Source organism: Aotus nancymaae, unplaced genomic scaffold (assembly GCF_030222135.1).
Source record: "Aotus nancymaae isolate 86718 unplaced genomic scaffold, 86718_ANA_hifiasm-v0.15.2.pri h1tg000007l, whole genome shotgun sequence".
In the NCBI taxonomy this organism is placed as follows: domain Eukaryota; kingdom Metazoa; phylum Chordata; class Mammalia; order Primates; family Aotidae; genus Aotus; species Aotus nancymaae.
The window spans coordinates 44,595,627-44,610,034 of NW_026988418.1; the positions used below are offsets into that span (position 1 = coordinate 44,595,627).

Genomic DNA, 14,408 nt, shown 5'->3' on the forward strand with positions numbered 1-14,408 from the left:
GCCGAAGTTTTGTTTCCCAAAAGAAAATAGGATTAGAACTGATCCATGCACTCATTGGGGTTTCTTGTGAATCGTGTCCAGATGAGTGAAAACCTTTAAAGATGAACAAAAGAAAGGGCTAAAATTTTTTGGCAAATGCAAATTACTATTAGTTTGACATACTGTGTTTTGCAATCCTGAATGAAATAATTTTACATTCCTAAGGAGATCACAAAATTACCTCTGAGGTCTGAGAATTAGATAATTCTGCCTTCTTTTCAATGACTTGAAGTACCTGATTTAATTTTCCTAGGTAGATCTATTTTATGTATGTATTTTGACATATGTAAAAACTTAGGTGCATTATAAGGTTTCACACCAGCTCTGCATAAGTGTACTTTTTCCAGACTAGTTTATATCCTGCATGGTTAATATTTGAATTATGTTATGTAAGAAATTCCAGATGGACGTGTGTATGTAGTTTAAAGCACCAATGCTCCAAGTTGCTCCTTTTATCTTTTGAAATAGTGAGAATATTAAAACATCAATACATCAAGTAGAAGAAATTAGATTATCAAAGGTTCTTTTTTAATCTGAGAATTACAGTGAACTCACAAAAAGAACATGTTCTAGTTATTTGGAGATGTGTACATTTAACTTATGATTTCCTACATGTCAAGAACAAACTTGACCAGTAGTTGGATTGGATTTACTTTAGTACTACACATATCTGGCTTTCTGACAAAATACTGATAGCTATTTAGAATCTTCGTGTCTTTTGAACAATCTGCTGTTGACATATTAATAACATTGTTTGGAATCATTCCTGAAGTATGATGCCTGCAACATTCCTGCAGCACCAAAAAGTACATATTGTTTCTGAAAGCATAGAAGCTCAAGTTTCATACTATTTTTCAGGTTTTAAATATTGGAGAATCATTTTCTTGAAAACCGAGGTAAATATGCTTCTTTAATTTATGGTTGCATTCATTAGTAGAATCAGTGGTTTACAAATACATCTGAAAACATAGCTGCTTGCAGCTCAGAAATTTTGTAATGAAAAAAATAAAAAATCCATGTTTGAATGTTCTGGCATGCACTGGACACTTAACTGGCTTTTAAACGTTTTTCCAGCGTGATTCGCCCTGCTGTGCTCTGTTCCTTTCAGCTCAGGTCCACCGTTGGCTCTGCCTGGCCGTTTGCTGACATTGCCAACGGAGAGAGGCTAGGAAGTGTGTTCAGAGGACAAGAGCAAAGGCAGTTTCAATGTAAGGAAATGAGGGAAACAGACCTAACAGCACTGTGAATATACTTGAGAGTAACTAGAGCCTGGTAGTCTCCTTTCCTTCCTTTGCTTATCCTGGTGAGTTTAATCAAAAACAAACAAAACGCTCTTGTGAAATACAGTCAATAAAGTCAAAGTTTAGCTAGCGCTACGTAACTACAAAGAAAAAAAATCATCTCAATTTAAAAAAATGTAACTTTCATTAACGAGCGCGCCGGAAATCTCAGGTATCAAAGACGCATTAACCCTGGAGCGTCCCCCGCGCGCCGCAGCTGGACCGAGGCAGCCGCAGCGAACAGACATTCTTTCTCCTCCGAGCAGTTACACAAAAGGAGGGCTGCGGAAACTAAAAGTTTCGGGGCCTCCGGCTCGGTGCGTGGAGAAAAGAGAAAACCTGGAGACGGGGTGGGTGAAAGACGCATCCCGGGCGCCTCTCCGAAGTCCAGGCCGGGAGCAAGCTCCTGGGCCTAGAGGGGAGGGGGGCCCCCCGAGCCGCCGGCCAGACCGCTGCGCCCAGCTTCCGAGCGCCGCAAAGCGCGGCGCTCTCCCAAATACCCTTCACCCCGCTCCAGAAATAAAATAAATATTTTTAAAGTGCAGTGTGTGTGGACAGGATGGAGAGAGCGCGCGCCGGCGGAGCGCGCGGAGGACTCAGCGCGCAGTGAGTGGAGTTTGGGGTGGGCTGCGGCGTAGGGGTTGAATGGGTGTGTTGATGGGGGTGCTGGAGGCAGAGCCCGGGGATCTGGGGGTGTGGGGAGCGCGAGCCGACGGGGAGGAGAGAGAAGGGGAGGGACGCGAGCTGGCGCAGGCCGCCTCCGGGGCGCGTTCCTCGGCCGTGCGCGCGCGTCCCTTGCCGCCGCCGCCGCCGCCCGGACAGCCCTGCGGCCGCCCCGCCGGCGGAGCCGGGGCCGGCCTGGTCCTCGGGCGGCTGCTCGGCCACCGCCACCGCCACCGCCGTCCCAACGGCTCAAGCCTGTAAGTGTCTCCTTTGGCTCCCCCTCCCCGCTGCTCGGGCGAACGGCCGCTGCAGCTGCTCAAATGGAGTGGAAAATGGCCATTGGGCGGCAATGAGTTATAGATTATCTGGTCCACGTTTTGTACTTAGCTGCCTGTAATCTTCTTTTGAGTTTGCTCGAGCCCCTTGCTGGAAAAATGAGGAGGGAGAGATTTGTCCTTTACCGCGGTACACGCCAGTATGTTTATATGATTAGCCCTACTTGGGGGAGGTGGGGATTTGGGGGAAGGAGGAGGAGGAGGCTGGAGGTGACTCCAGTTCAGACCTCGCGGAGAGTCTGTGTCAGGACTTCGCATTCCCCCGTCTCTCCCTCTCTCCCTCTCGCTCCCTCTCGCTCTCTCTCACTCTCTCCTCTCACACACACGCAGAGGTGCTGGAGTGAAATCGGGAGCTTACCGGAGAATTCCTTGGGATTGTTGGGGGGCATCACCCCTCCGCTGCTCTGCGTGGCGTGGCTCTTTCCGGCTCCTCCCTGCTTCCCGGAGTCCGAGTCCGCGCCGCCAGCCTTGCGTGGGGCAGCGGTCACCGCTCAGCCTCCGGCCGGGAGCTCCGAAATGTGAGGAGGGGCCGCCGCCGCCTCCCACCCCAGCCCGCAGGGTCGGCGTGAGGGATGCCAGTTCGGCCGGGCGCTTGGCGGGCTGAGGGGCTTCGCCTGACAAACTGAGTTGGCCTCGCGCCTGCCCGCCCGCCGCTTCGAGGGGACTCCCAAGTCTGCGCACCTCTGTCAGGCTTTTGCCTCCACCACCCCTTTCGCGCTGATTCCTGATTTTTTTTTTCTCTAAGGGAGCGTGCGGTTTGGGGGTGTGTGCGTGTGTGAAAGACCTCTCTCGCGGAGCGGCGTGCGGGAAACTACGGGAAAATGTTGACTTAACCCCAGGAGCCGCCCGGCTCTGGCTGCTCGGCTGGAGGCGGCGGCGGCCGAGCAGGAGGACGCGCCGAGCCGCGGCGCGGTGTCCGGCCGGGGAGCCGCGGCGCTGCCTCCCGCGCGGACTCGGCGGCCGGCGACCCGCTCTCGGCCGACCTCGGCCCTCTCCGGCCCGGGTCGCCGCTGCCCTCTGCGTCTGTCCCCGCGCGGCCCCCGCGCCAGACGGCCCTCCTCCGGGGCGCGTTCGCAGACGGAGGTAAGAGCCGCAGGAGCGAACAATGTGCCTCTGTGCCTGGCTTCGGAGACCTGTTTGCTTTGAGCCTTCTGTCCGGGGGTGGATGCTGGAGGCGGGAGGGAGCCCCGGGTTAGTGGGCTCGGCTGTTTGTTTATGTTCGGCCGGGCCAGGGGGAGACCCACGCTCGCTGGGGCTGCTCGCCCCTTCTCTGCCCCCCTCCCCTTCGGAAATCGATCCGCAGAACTCTCAGTCCGGTCCAGCCGGCTTCTCCTTTTCTCGTGGAGCTATATTGTAACGCTCTCCAGGCTTCAGTCTAGTTGCCCGGGGCGCTGGAAGGGGGGTTAGGATGAGGCTCTCGTTACCAGGCATTTTTGAATTTCATAAAAGCTTGGGGTCGGAAGGTACCGCCCGTCCTTTCACTGGCGGGCTGGGAGGAGGAGTGTGAAGCGCGTCCTCGGCGGGGCTGCTCTGCCCGGGCGCTGGGGCCCGGAGGCCGCCCCAGCGCCCCGCCCGCTTGCCCACCCGTCCTGGGCTGTAAGTGGAGCGGGGAGGTGAACGGCTGGGAGCGAGTTCGGGGGAAGTGGACGATGGGGGAGGGCTTGGACGAGTTTTTGCGGGTTGCTGTTTCTTCGCGTCGGTGGTTAGGTGGTGTGGAGAGGCGAGGATGACAGCAAAGCCCAGCCAGATGTGGCCAGTCCGCCGCCGGGGCTGGCTGCGATTCGGGGCGGCGGGGCTGCCACTGCCGGGGCTGCCTCATGGGGCAGGAGGGTGCAGCGGCCGGGGACCCAGCGGGCCACCGGAAGGGCAGAGAGCCTCCCGGACCCGCAGTGAGAGGGCAGCAGCGGGCCGCGTTGGGCCTGCGGGAGAAGTTACGGGGTGTGTGCTGCTGGAGTGGCTGTGGGGTAGGGAGCCTCAGGAACCTGGTTTGTGGAATGGGGTGCCACTGGGGAGTGGCGGTGGGAGAAAGCCGTGGGAGGAGCACGAGGGAAGGGGAGACCCAGCGCTGCCCGGGCGTGGGCGCCTTGATTGGCTGGGGCGACCCTCGGACAGAAGGGCGAGGGCGAGCCAAACCCTGGAAGCGCCCCAGCAGTGTGGAGGCGCGCCTGCGAGACTTCGGCGCTTGGGACCCGTAAAGTTTTTTCCTTTCGCCGAACTGCGGGGTTGGGGTGAGGGAAATCGCTGGAAGCTTTACTTAAAGTGTCGCTGAGTGGAGGCTTTTCTCTCTCTCTCTCAAATCTTCTGTTCACTCTTTGCTCTCAAAGTATAGTTGGAGGGACACGTCCTGCGGTATCCATCCTAGCCTTTCTCCTTTTAGGGACTCCACCCCCTCATCTTTTCTCTCTCCCTCCGCCCCCTATTCCGTTCTTCTTGATGCAAACTGTTGTTTCAGATTCATATCGAGAAAATGTTTTCCTCCTGTTTCTTGAAAGGTGTCAGGCTGCTCAGCAGCTTTTCCAAGCAGCTTGGGAGCGTCTGAGCCGCAGCCACCAACCATATGGTTCCCGTTACAAAGGCCAGGTTCTAAGGCACTCTCTTCCCCACCCCGCCCCCAATTCTTTGATTTTATTCTGCGTTCTTTCAGTACGGGCACTTCTCTTCCCCTTTCGAGAGGCGCAGGTTTAACGGACGTTGTGGATTCATTCATTTCCCTGTCACTATTTATGTCTGGAACGGGCCCCACCGAGTTTACTCTCTGTTCAACGAAGTTGCACAACGAAGAAAGTCACATCCTTTGGTAAATAATTACCTGTTGGGATGTCTCTTGCTAAGTCAGGTTTGATCTTAGGCAAACTTCAGAAGAAAGGCACTAAAAAGGCAATATGCATCCACAGCAGACAAATAGAATAGTTTTGGTACTTAATCTGTGGCGGCATTCCAAGTTGTGATGGGACTGTTTTGACCTAAGAAAGGGTACTTTATAACTTTAGATTTAGTGTCTTTGTAAAACCCTTGAACACTTTAACAAAAAAATTACTGCTCGAGAAACCCTTTAACAGAAAAATTACTTTCTGTCCAGGTGTGTTATGGAACTTTTTGTTGTCTCTCCCTCCCCCTTCGATAAATTAATGCATAATAGAAAGAATACTACAGAACAAATGTTCTGTTGTTTAGTTTCTTCAGACATTCCGATTCTCTCCTTTTGTTGCTTGCCTCTAAAAGAGGTGCCATTTCACATCATTCTGCACAAATTGTTTGAATTAATGCAAGTGTGAATTCTTACCGTTTGAAGGGGACTATTAGCATATCAAAGGTTTCTTAGCTTTAGCTCAATTGAGAAAACTTCAGCCTGTCTTCCTTTTGCTTCCAAGCGGAGGCCCAAAGGGCAATGAGAATTGTAAAGGGTAAAAATAGGGAGGTGGATTCAGGCTGTGTTTCTGAACTTTTACTGTTTTGTAATTATGTGAGCCAAAAACATTGTCTATTGCTGTGGAGCCCTTGCAAATGGCAAGACAACTATTTTCTATTGATAAATGGTTTGTTCCTAGAAAAAGAGTGACCTTTTGTTTTATGATAGTCATTGTTGCCTGTTTTTTGGGGTCCCTTCAGTGTAAGAGAGAGTGAAGGAAGCTTTTCCTTCTAACTTAATGCTTTTCTAGGAACTACACTTTGTTTTATTAGTAAAATGAAAAAGGCGTTTAATTAGTTTTTAATTAGTCTCTAAAACAATAGAAATTTTGTGATTAAAAGACCCATTTGCACACATAGGAAACTTTATTTTTTAAGTGCTAAATTAATAGGGAAAAAGTCAGTGAAAGATGTTGAAAATTAAAACCTCAGATGGACTTTACGAAACTTCTATTGCAAGTATAAGCTTGGAAAAGTTTTAAGTGAAGACTCAAATTTTTGTGAATTCTGTTTAAATAGAAATAATTCTGTTTAAATGTTTTATTTCAAAATTTTTCTATCTTGTCAAATAATAAACTCTACTATTCAGTTGGTTTATTTTTAAAAATACAGTTCATTCTTGCTTTTTTATGTTTGCAGAGAGATATGTTCTTTGAATTTCTTTTAACAACTCAGTATCCATTAATGAAAAAAAAAGAACAAGTACTTGGGTCATTTGGGTTAGTTATCAAGTGCAGACGGGTCAAGGGGGAACTTTTACCTTTAATTTCTTGGGAAGAATTAGTTTTACTTATTTGACTTCATAATTTACAAAACTTAGTTCTAAGATAGAAATGAATTTCAGGGGAGGTTTTTTTTTTTTGAGATGTAAGCTCATATTTTTTATAGTTTTACCTTAGATGGTTGGTTGCTTTTGAATATGAATTGATGACTTTCATTTACTAATGTTCAAACTCCTTTCATTTAAAAGTGAAAATGAATTCCAATATAACAATTTCAGAGGGGGAAAAACTATCATTAATTTTGTAACATATTTATCTTAAGTGTAATAGGATACTTTTTTTTTTCAGATTATGATTAGTTTTTTTAGTGCCATTGAGATTGTAATATCATTACCCTGAAGTTATTTTATGGTAGTTTATTTATCTGATCCCTTCACTTGTCTAGGAAGTACTTTAGTGGTAAAAAAGCCCTCATTGATGTAATTGCTATTATTGCAGTTAAGTTGCTGTTAACTAGTCTACTTTGAATGCAGAGTGTTACAAAGAAAACACATTGTCCTTTAGAGCTATTAGTGATAATCTAAAAATTGTCTTGAAAACATTGCTCTTCACTTTATATGAGGGTGATCTTGAATTCAGTAAATCTCTAAAGGTGCAAAATGCAGTGAAAAGAAGATTTTTCTACATTTAGATGCCAAATTGGAGTACTTAGAGAAAAATTAATGTGTTGTAGAAGCATTTCAGCTGCCATTTTCAATCACTGGGTTACTATGTGTTGGCAACAGAAAACGAATTTAGAAATGGAGATAGCTCTGGGAGCAGGTAGTTGGGGAAATCAGAATATTGAATCATGTGGGGTAGAACAAACCAATTACTTCAAGTTTTGACTTGAGAATTTCCAGTAAATATGATTTTTCCAGGTTTTTGACTCTGCTTTATTAATGGACTAACATCAAAGCAGGCAACAAAACTTCCAAATGTTATAAAAACTAATATAAATATACAGATCTCACATGCAGTAATACAAGCATTAATTTGAGACAAGCAGTTGGAGTTTTTATTGCTGCAGTTTTCACAATCAGCAGAAACATTAACACCAGGCTTCTGAGTGTTTCCTTTTTTGAAATGAGCTAGAAGAGAGCTTTAAAACTAAGGTTTACTTAGGGTTAATCTTTATTTGATCATTATTGAAGCTTTCTGTGTTTTATTAAATTTAAAATAGCGTTTTAATATCTTAATATGAGAATTATGTGAATTGAGATTAAGATGTCATGAAGGTCAAGAGGTAACCAGAAATCTGCAAACCATAGTAATAAAATGTTACTGCTTTATTTTGTATCAAAATATTTATTTGACCTAACTTTTGTGAATAAATATTCAAATAACACTCAGTTTATTGACAGGTGTAGGTGGAATGAAGAGAGGATTACAATATATTCTAAGATACAGAGTAAATACACTTGTGCTTACCTAAGATAAATCTGTTTTCATTTTAATAAGAATCCATACCGCTAGCCCAGTGCTGATATTTAAGAACATAGATTAGGGTTACTTAGATTAGGAATGAAAGATAGCTTTGGAAATGGAGGAATTTAGTGTCACATAAGGTGCTATTTTTACAAAAGTTTCTTCAAAGACTGTAGCACTTTGGCCTCTTATTATTTAACCATATCTGATTTTGAGTCTTGAAGGGAGAGATGCACATTGGACATCTGTCTGCTTTTCTGCAGAAAAGATTTATGTAAAAAATAAGTGCACTTATTTTCAAGATAATAAATTTTGCAAATAAAATGCATCATTACAAAATATGGTTCCTCAGATTATTTATAAAAATGCCTAGCTAAAAACTTTGCAAATTGATAGATTTCGATAAAGCGTTAATAGCAAGTTTAGCTACTAGACCTGAAAAGGAGTTGAAGTTCTGTGAATGTTTTGGTCATATCAGTTCCTATGGGTTAAATATTAGTTAATGTAACCTAAAAAGATAACTTTTGTTGCTATTTTTAAGAAAGATTAAAACATTTCTATTTAAAAAATAGATTAAAATCATAGGTTAGTTTACTTCTCTGTTACATTAGACTAATTATTCTATGGCCCCACCCAAATATTCATCTCTTCAAATAATTCTTGATTGAAGGTTGAAAAGTATTTTAATCACTCAGATTGTTGTAATTAGGCTTGATACTATCACAAAAATAAATTGAGACTATTCTCTAAAACCTTTTTGCTACTTAAGATGCTCTCAAAGATTGGCCAGGCAGTGATTATATTTTTTAATGCTTTAAGAAAAAGGCTAACGAAATAGTTTCTTTAACACAGAGATGAATAGTTAATTACTGGAATTAGGGAATTGTAGCCCTTGACCTAGTGTGATAACTTCTAGAGGAGTAACTAGGGTCTGTCAACCCTGAATTTTACTCAGGACTTTACGTTGATATTTTGGGTGTAGTATATAGGTTTTGTTAAGCATGTTAAGTATAGAGATTTTCTTAATGTTTTGATGTAAGTAGTTTTTTTTTTTTTTATGTGACTCAGGGTGTCATAAGAAAAGGGAGATCATAATAAAAAATATTAAAACTTTTTTTCCTGAGATCATTTATCTGCTGCACTAAGTAGGCAATAATTTGTAGATAACTTTTTGATATATTCTTACCCAGCATTTTTAAAAGCTTATTTATTTTTACAAAGAACTTCTTATATTTGACAAATAAGCATTATCTGAAATAAAAAAAAATGTAGATTGAATAAAAGAACCAAACACTTAACACCTGCAAGTAAAGTGAAGCTTATAGCAAAATACTGTTGATTGTTTCGGAAGCAGAAAGCAAGTTTAAATACAATTTGTTTAATTACAACAAAAAATGCAGTTTTGTGAAGTAATATAGTTTGTCTTCACAGAGGATTTTATGTGTTGTGTCGTAGTGAGTAAAATCCCATCACACTTATATAAATTTGTTCAATTACCAGAACGGCTAAAAGAAAAAACATCAATTTAGGTTGAAAAACAACAGAAATTAGATTACCTTGGTTTGTAGGAACTTGCCAGGCATGTCTACATTGCTTAATAATATCAAAAGTTACCATGTTCACAGTGTAAGGATATTGGTGCCTGTTTTAATATCCATACAGTTGTTTACTTGGTGACTTTTGTTAGGTAAAGAGTTTTTTCTTTTTGCTTTTCATTTTTGTTTTGTTTTTATGAAAGCTATTGCAAGACATACAAGAAACTGTTTCCACTGGCATATTCTCATTTATTTTAGAGGTTTGTTTTGAAGTAGTTGCTTTTCCATATTTCTTGGATTTGTAATCAGTTGATATTTTAGATGAGTGAAATATCAGGTGTAATTTTAAGAATCAAAAGAAATCTAGTCCATTATAAGATATAAATAGGTTATTAGTAACCAAAATACATTTTGGAAAACGTTATTACTGATGGTAGAATTACACTGAATTCGAAATCCCAAATTCTGGTAGCAATAAAGTAGCATGGGATTCATTGTAGCACATAGCTGGGCACCTGTTTTATTACCACCTTGATTAATTCTGGCACCCAGATTTACCGAAGTGCAGGAAAAAGCACAACCGCTACTCAAAGCCACCCGGCTGTTTTTAGGTCATGAAGTCAACTTCCTGGAATTTCTGGGGAAAACAGTTGAAAGAGGAGGACAAATGTCACTTTAAATAGAGATGTTTAAATCAGATTTCTGCCTGAGGGTAAAATTTAGGTCTGTTTTAGCCCGGATGTAATGTCTCCCTCTACAGAGCACAGCATTAATCACGACCTGACAAGAAAAGGTATGCTGAGCAAAACGGGGCCCCTGTTGGTTTTGTCATTGATTTTTTCCAATCTGTGAGGAGTACCTTATAGTCATTAAAATTCAAACACAGGGATTACACCTTAATCTTTGAATTTTACTGTTGAAATTCGTTGTCTTAAAAGAAGCCTATTTAAGGCTGAAATGTCTTTGGAGGACTTTTTTTGGGATAGATTTAGTACCCTAATAAAAACAGAAATATACGGTTAAAAATTGGGCAGGTTAAGCAGATGTTAACTTCCTGAAATATGTGACCAAGTCTTAATTCTGTTTTAAAATTCATTAAGTAACATTCAAAAAAATTTTTTTTTAATCTGATAGTTCATTTTTATCTCCATTTCTTGTTTTCTATTAGTTCTTGGCTATGAGAGATGGGAGAAGTTGATGGTTAACTTTAGATTTAGCATCAATTCAAACGCATATTAATTTGTTAGAACAAAACCATATACAATCCTTTTTTTCTGGATAAAAACAAAAATCTTCAGCCACATACTAGTAAAGAAGGATGCACCATGAGGTTCCTAATAAAAACAGGCTAAGTCTTGCTCTTTTCAGTTATTAGATAATACTCGATAACCCCTTTCTTGATCACATGTATGTACATACATGAACACACAATTTATATTCTGTTCCTTTGTATGTCAATACATGTTGATAGTTATTGGCAAAAAACTAGGAAGTTTAAGATGTAAAATACATATGATTAAGGTATCTCTTTTTAAACTGATTTTGAAAATGGTATGACATAAATATCTGTTTTGCTGTCAAATCTATCTCCTGCCTGTGGACTGAGAAATGCTTCTACTATCCACACTTTGCCTCCTTTTGTAGGTATTTTTTCATCAGTCCACACCTCAAACTAGTTATTGTTCTGGATTTAGATGACAGAATAATCTAACCTCAATTACTGTCAAAAATGGCACTTGACTGCTGGGGTGGGCTAGGTGACCTTGCTTTTGACTAATGCTTTCTCTTGAAGATGATAGTAAATAGTGCGAGCAAAAGAGAATTCCGTTCTCTCTATAAAGTAAGTTCTAATTCTAATCACTTATTTGTAACATTATAAGTACTATGACAGCAGTTCTCTATATAATAAGGGGAAAACGGTTACAAGATTTTAGATAAAGTGACAGTTGATTACTTCATCAGTTTTCAACTTCAGTTTACATAAAAAATAATCACATTGAAAATGAGTTTCCCTGTGCCTTTACTTTGAAGCAAAGTATTTCTACGTGGAATTATTACTCCTTTATTAAACTGGTACCATCCACACGGAAATTTTATTCCTCTGCATTAAAAACCTACCATTTTATTGTGTTTGTTACTGTGGTTATTGATTAGAAATTACAGAACACATTTTTTATGTATCATTTTCTCCACTCATCTTTGTGTTCTTAAAGTCAGGATGCTTATGGTGTATTTTAGTTCTTAAAATTCCTGACTCCTGTGGTTAAAGTCTAAGACATTTTGGGAAACATTAATTTTGATAACATTGTATGCATATGCATTTATATCCTATTCATTGTACATATTTTCTTAGTTTGATGAAGGCTTAATGTGTTAAATGACAGAAGATACACTGAAGATTCATGTACTGAGGTTATTATGTATCTTGCTTTACATTTTTAAAGAAATGAACATAATTCTAAAACACTTTGCCTCATATGCGTTAACAAATACAAATTACACTAAAATTAATAATGTCCTAGATAGGTGCACTTTTACTAAGGACATTTAACTTTTTTTCACCTTTCAGAGCTCTGTCTGTCACAAAAAAGATAATGTTTGAATGTTAGATGCTTCCTCTTGATAGCTCAATAGATGAATAATAGGAATATTCTCCCACTTTGCTTTTTCTGCTGCAGGTGCTATGATACCCATAGCCTTCACAGAAATGACTTTTCATATTGTTAATGGTTTTAAACTAGATCTACAACCTGAATATCTAAAAATACACATGAAACAAAATTTGATTACTTTCCCTTAAGCAGAAAACCCCACAAAAGACACTGCTGATTTGCTCTTGCTTTTCCTCTTACCTTATTTGTTTCATTAGGAAAGGATATAACTGATCTCAGTATTATATTTCTGTATGTTTTAGCATATCTTATAATTTTCATTTGTTCAATAAGAACCTTCGTTTTAAAAAAATCACTCTTTATAAACCTGTCAGTTCATTTCTAGGTAAGAGTCAGACTGGCTTTTCTTCAAATTTCCAGTCAGTATTTACATGTTATAAAGGTGATGTTATGTATGCTAGAACGGAGACATTTTAAGGGAGAGGGGCATCAACATTCTCCAGCAACACATTTTTTATAACACATTGCCCCTGAGAGTTAGATAGTTCTTAACTTTCTGTTTCTTACTTCCTTGGCAGAGATGCATCACATCATGTATCTGTATACTTGTGGAAAGGAATATGGCAGAACAGCACATTGTGTAAACAGAAATCTAAAACAAATCCTGAAAACATTACAGAAGGTTAAATAGCATTTTGCAACCCAGATCGGTTTTCCTTTTTTTTTTTTTTTGTTGTGAAATGAAAATAGAGTTTTCATACATAAATACTCTCCAGGTCTAAATTTTAGATTTATTTAGAATGAGAAGGAAATACAGTTTTATCACTGCATTAATTTAAGATTGATCTTTTATCTTTCATTTCAAATTGGTCTTAAGATGCTACCTGTGTTTGCTTGCTGTTCAGAAAATGAATCAGATAAGTGGGCTGGGCAGCTTTTTTTGTGGGTGGTCTGTCATTTCAGGCTAGTGCTGTGTAAGCAATTTAATGTTTTCTTTTTCCTTGAAATGCACTGTATGTGTAGCTCTTGGGTGACTTAGTGAAAAGTTTGTGTATCCTGTCTACTCAAGATGCTGTCTTAACCAGGATGGAGGACAAGAATAATAATATTTAACCACAAATTTTCAAGAGCAATTATTTTGAATAGGTAATTGGTAAGGAAGAGAGAAAAATGCTGGATAGTAGAGTAGTATTTATATAAAATGGTGACCTGCATTTTTACTAAGGCAACTGCCTGTATGTTTCAGATATTTTTGCTAACTCTTGTTATTACCTGCAGAGGGAGCTTTTATATGTGATAAAATAATCAAAGCAATATAAATTGACAGTTTCCTTTTGAAAGTTATATTTTATTTAAAATTTTTTTTCTGGTCTCTGAGTACCATAAAATATTTTTTATTTTTGTTTGAAAAAATGAAGGCATTTTTAGATTAGCCAAATTACAGTGCAATTTAATGTACTAAATGCCTTGTGTTTATCATTTCCTTTATTCACAGATTACAAATGTGCCTTTTTATATTTTCAACTAAAAATACCTTAAGCTATCAGATCCATTTTGAGATTTTAATTTTTTATTTATGATTGAAGCTCAGAGAGAATGACTGCAGAACTGTCTGTTGTTTAACTATATGGTAGTTATTACAAGAGAGATCCCAGCTTTTTAGGTAATTTTTCAGATAGGTAACATACTATTAAATGACAACTAAACATATTGCAGTGTGTTACATTTCTCTACATTTAATTAATAGACCAAATTAGGTATCTGAGTTGCATATGTGCTTTTCTAAACACAAAAACGATCGCTTTGGATTAATGACTTTCACTTGCAATAATGGACATTAGTGCAATGACTCTAAAACATAGTAACTACTAATAAGGACCTACTATTACATGATTTAGAAAACTGCTGACCAATTTGGGGAAAAAAATGAATGCAGGCAAAATAACTAGTACTTGACTGAAACCTGAGTTCTGTTTATGACTCTGTGCCAGCCGAATTTCTAAGGAATTGTAAGCCAGATACTTAGAAGTACTTGAGAGTTTTTCATTCAGGTGTTTAGGTAAACAGGATGATGAGCTTTTAGCAGCATTTGGATTTTTTTTATTCAGCAGAGTTTTTCATATTGCCTGCATACGCTTATTTGTGCCAGGAAATTTAATGATAGGATATTACAGTAAATCTTATTAAGAAATCAATTCTAGTCTTTTCATTTTTCCATTTTGGTATAATAACGTTATTTCAGAATTTTCTTGTTGGTTGGTAAAAAATAGAAAGGTTATCCACTATACATCTTTGGAAAGAGATGTAATAGTTCATTTCTCTTATTTTACCAAGTAATGATATGACA

The 14,408-nt window shown here is 40.0% G+C and overlaps 1 protein-coding gene across 17 annotated transcripts in view; it reads left to right on the forward strand.

Moving 5' to 3' along the window:
- Positions 1 to 14,408, forward strand: part of ADGRL2 (adhesion G protein-coupled receptor L2) — a 678,543-nt gene that overhangs the window by 483,198 nt on the left and 180,937 nt on the right. Inside the window, exon 1 of one of the 17 annotated variants that reach the window (XM_064372548.1) lies at positions 1,907 to 1,925. The exons of the other annotated variants lie outside the window; for them this stretch is intronic. The gene's annotated coding sequence lies outside the window, so the exon portion shown is untranslated. Of the gene's footprint in view, positions 1 to 1,906; positions 1,926 to 14,408 lie in introns of those variants that run through there. 17 annotated transcript variants of the gene reach the window in all.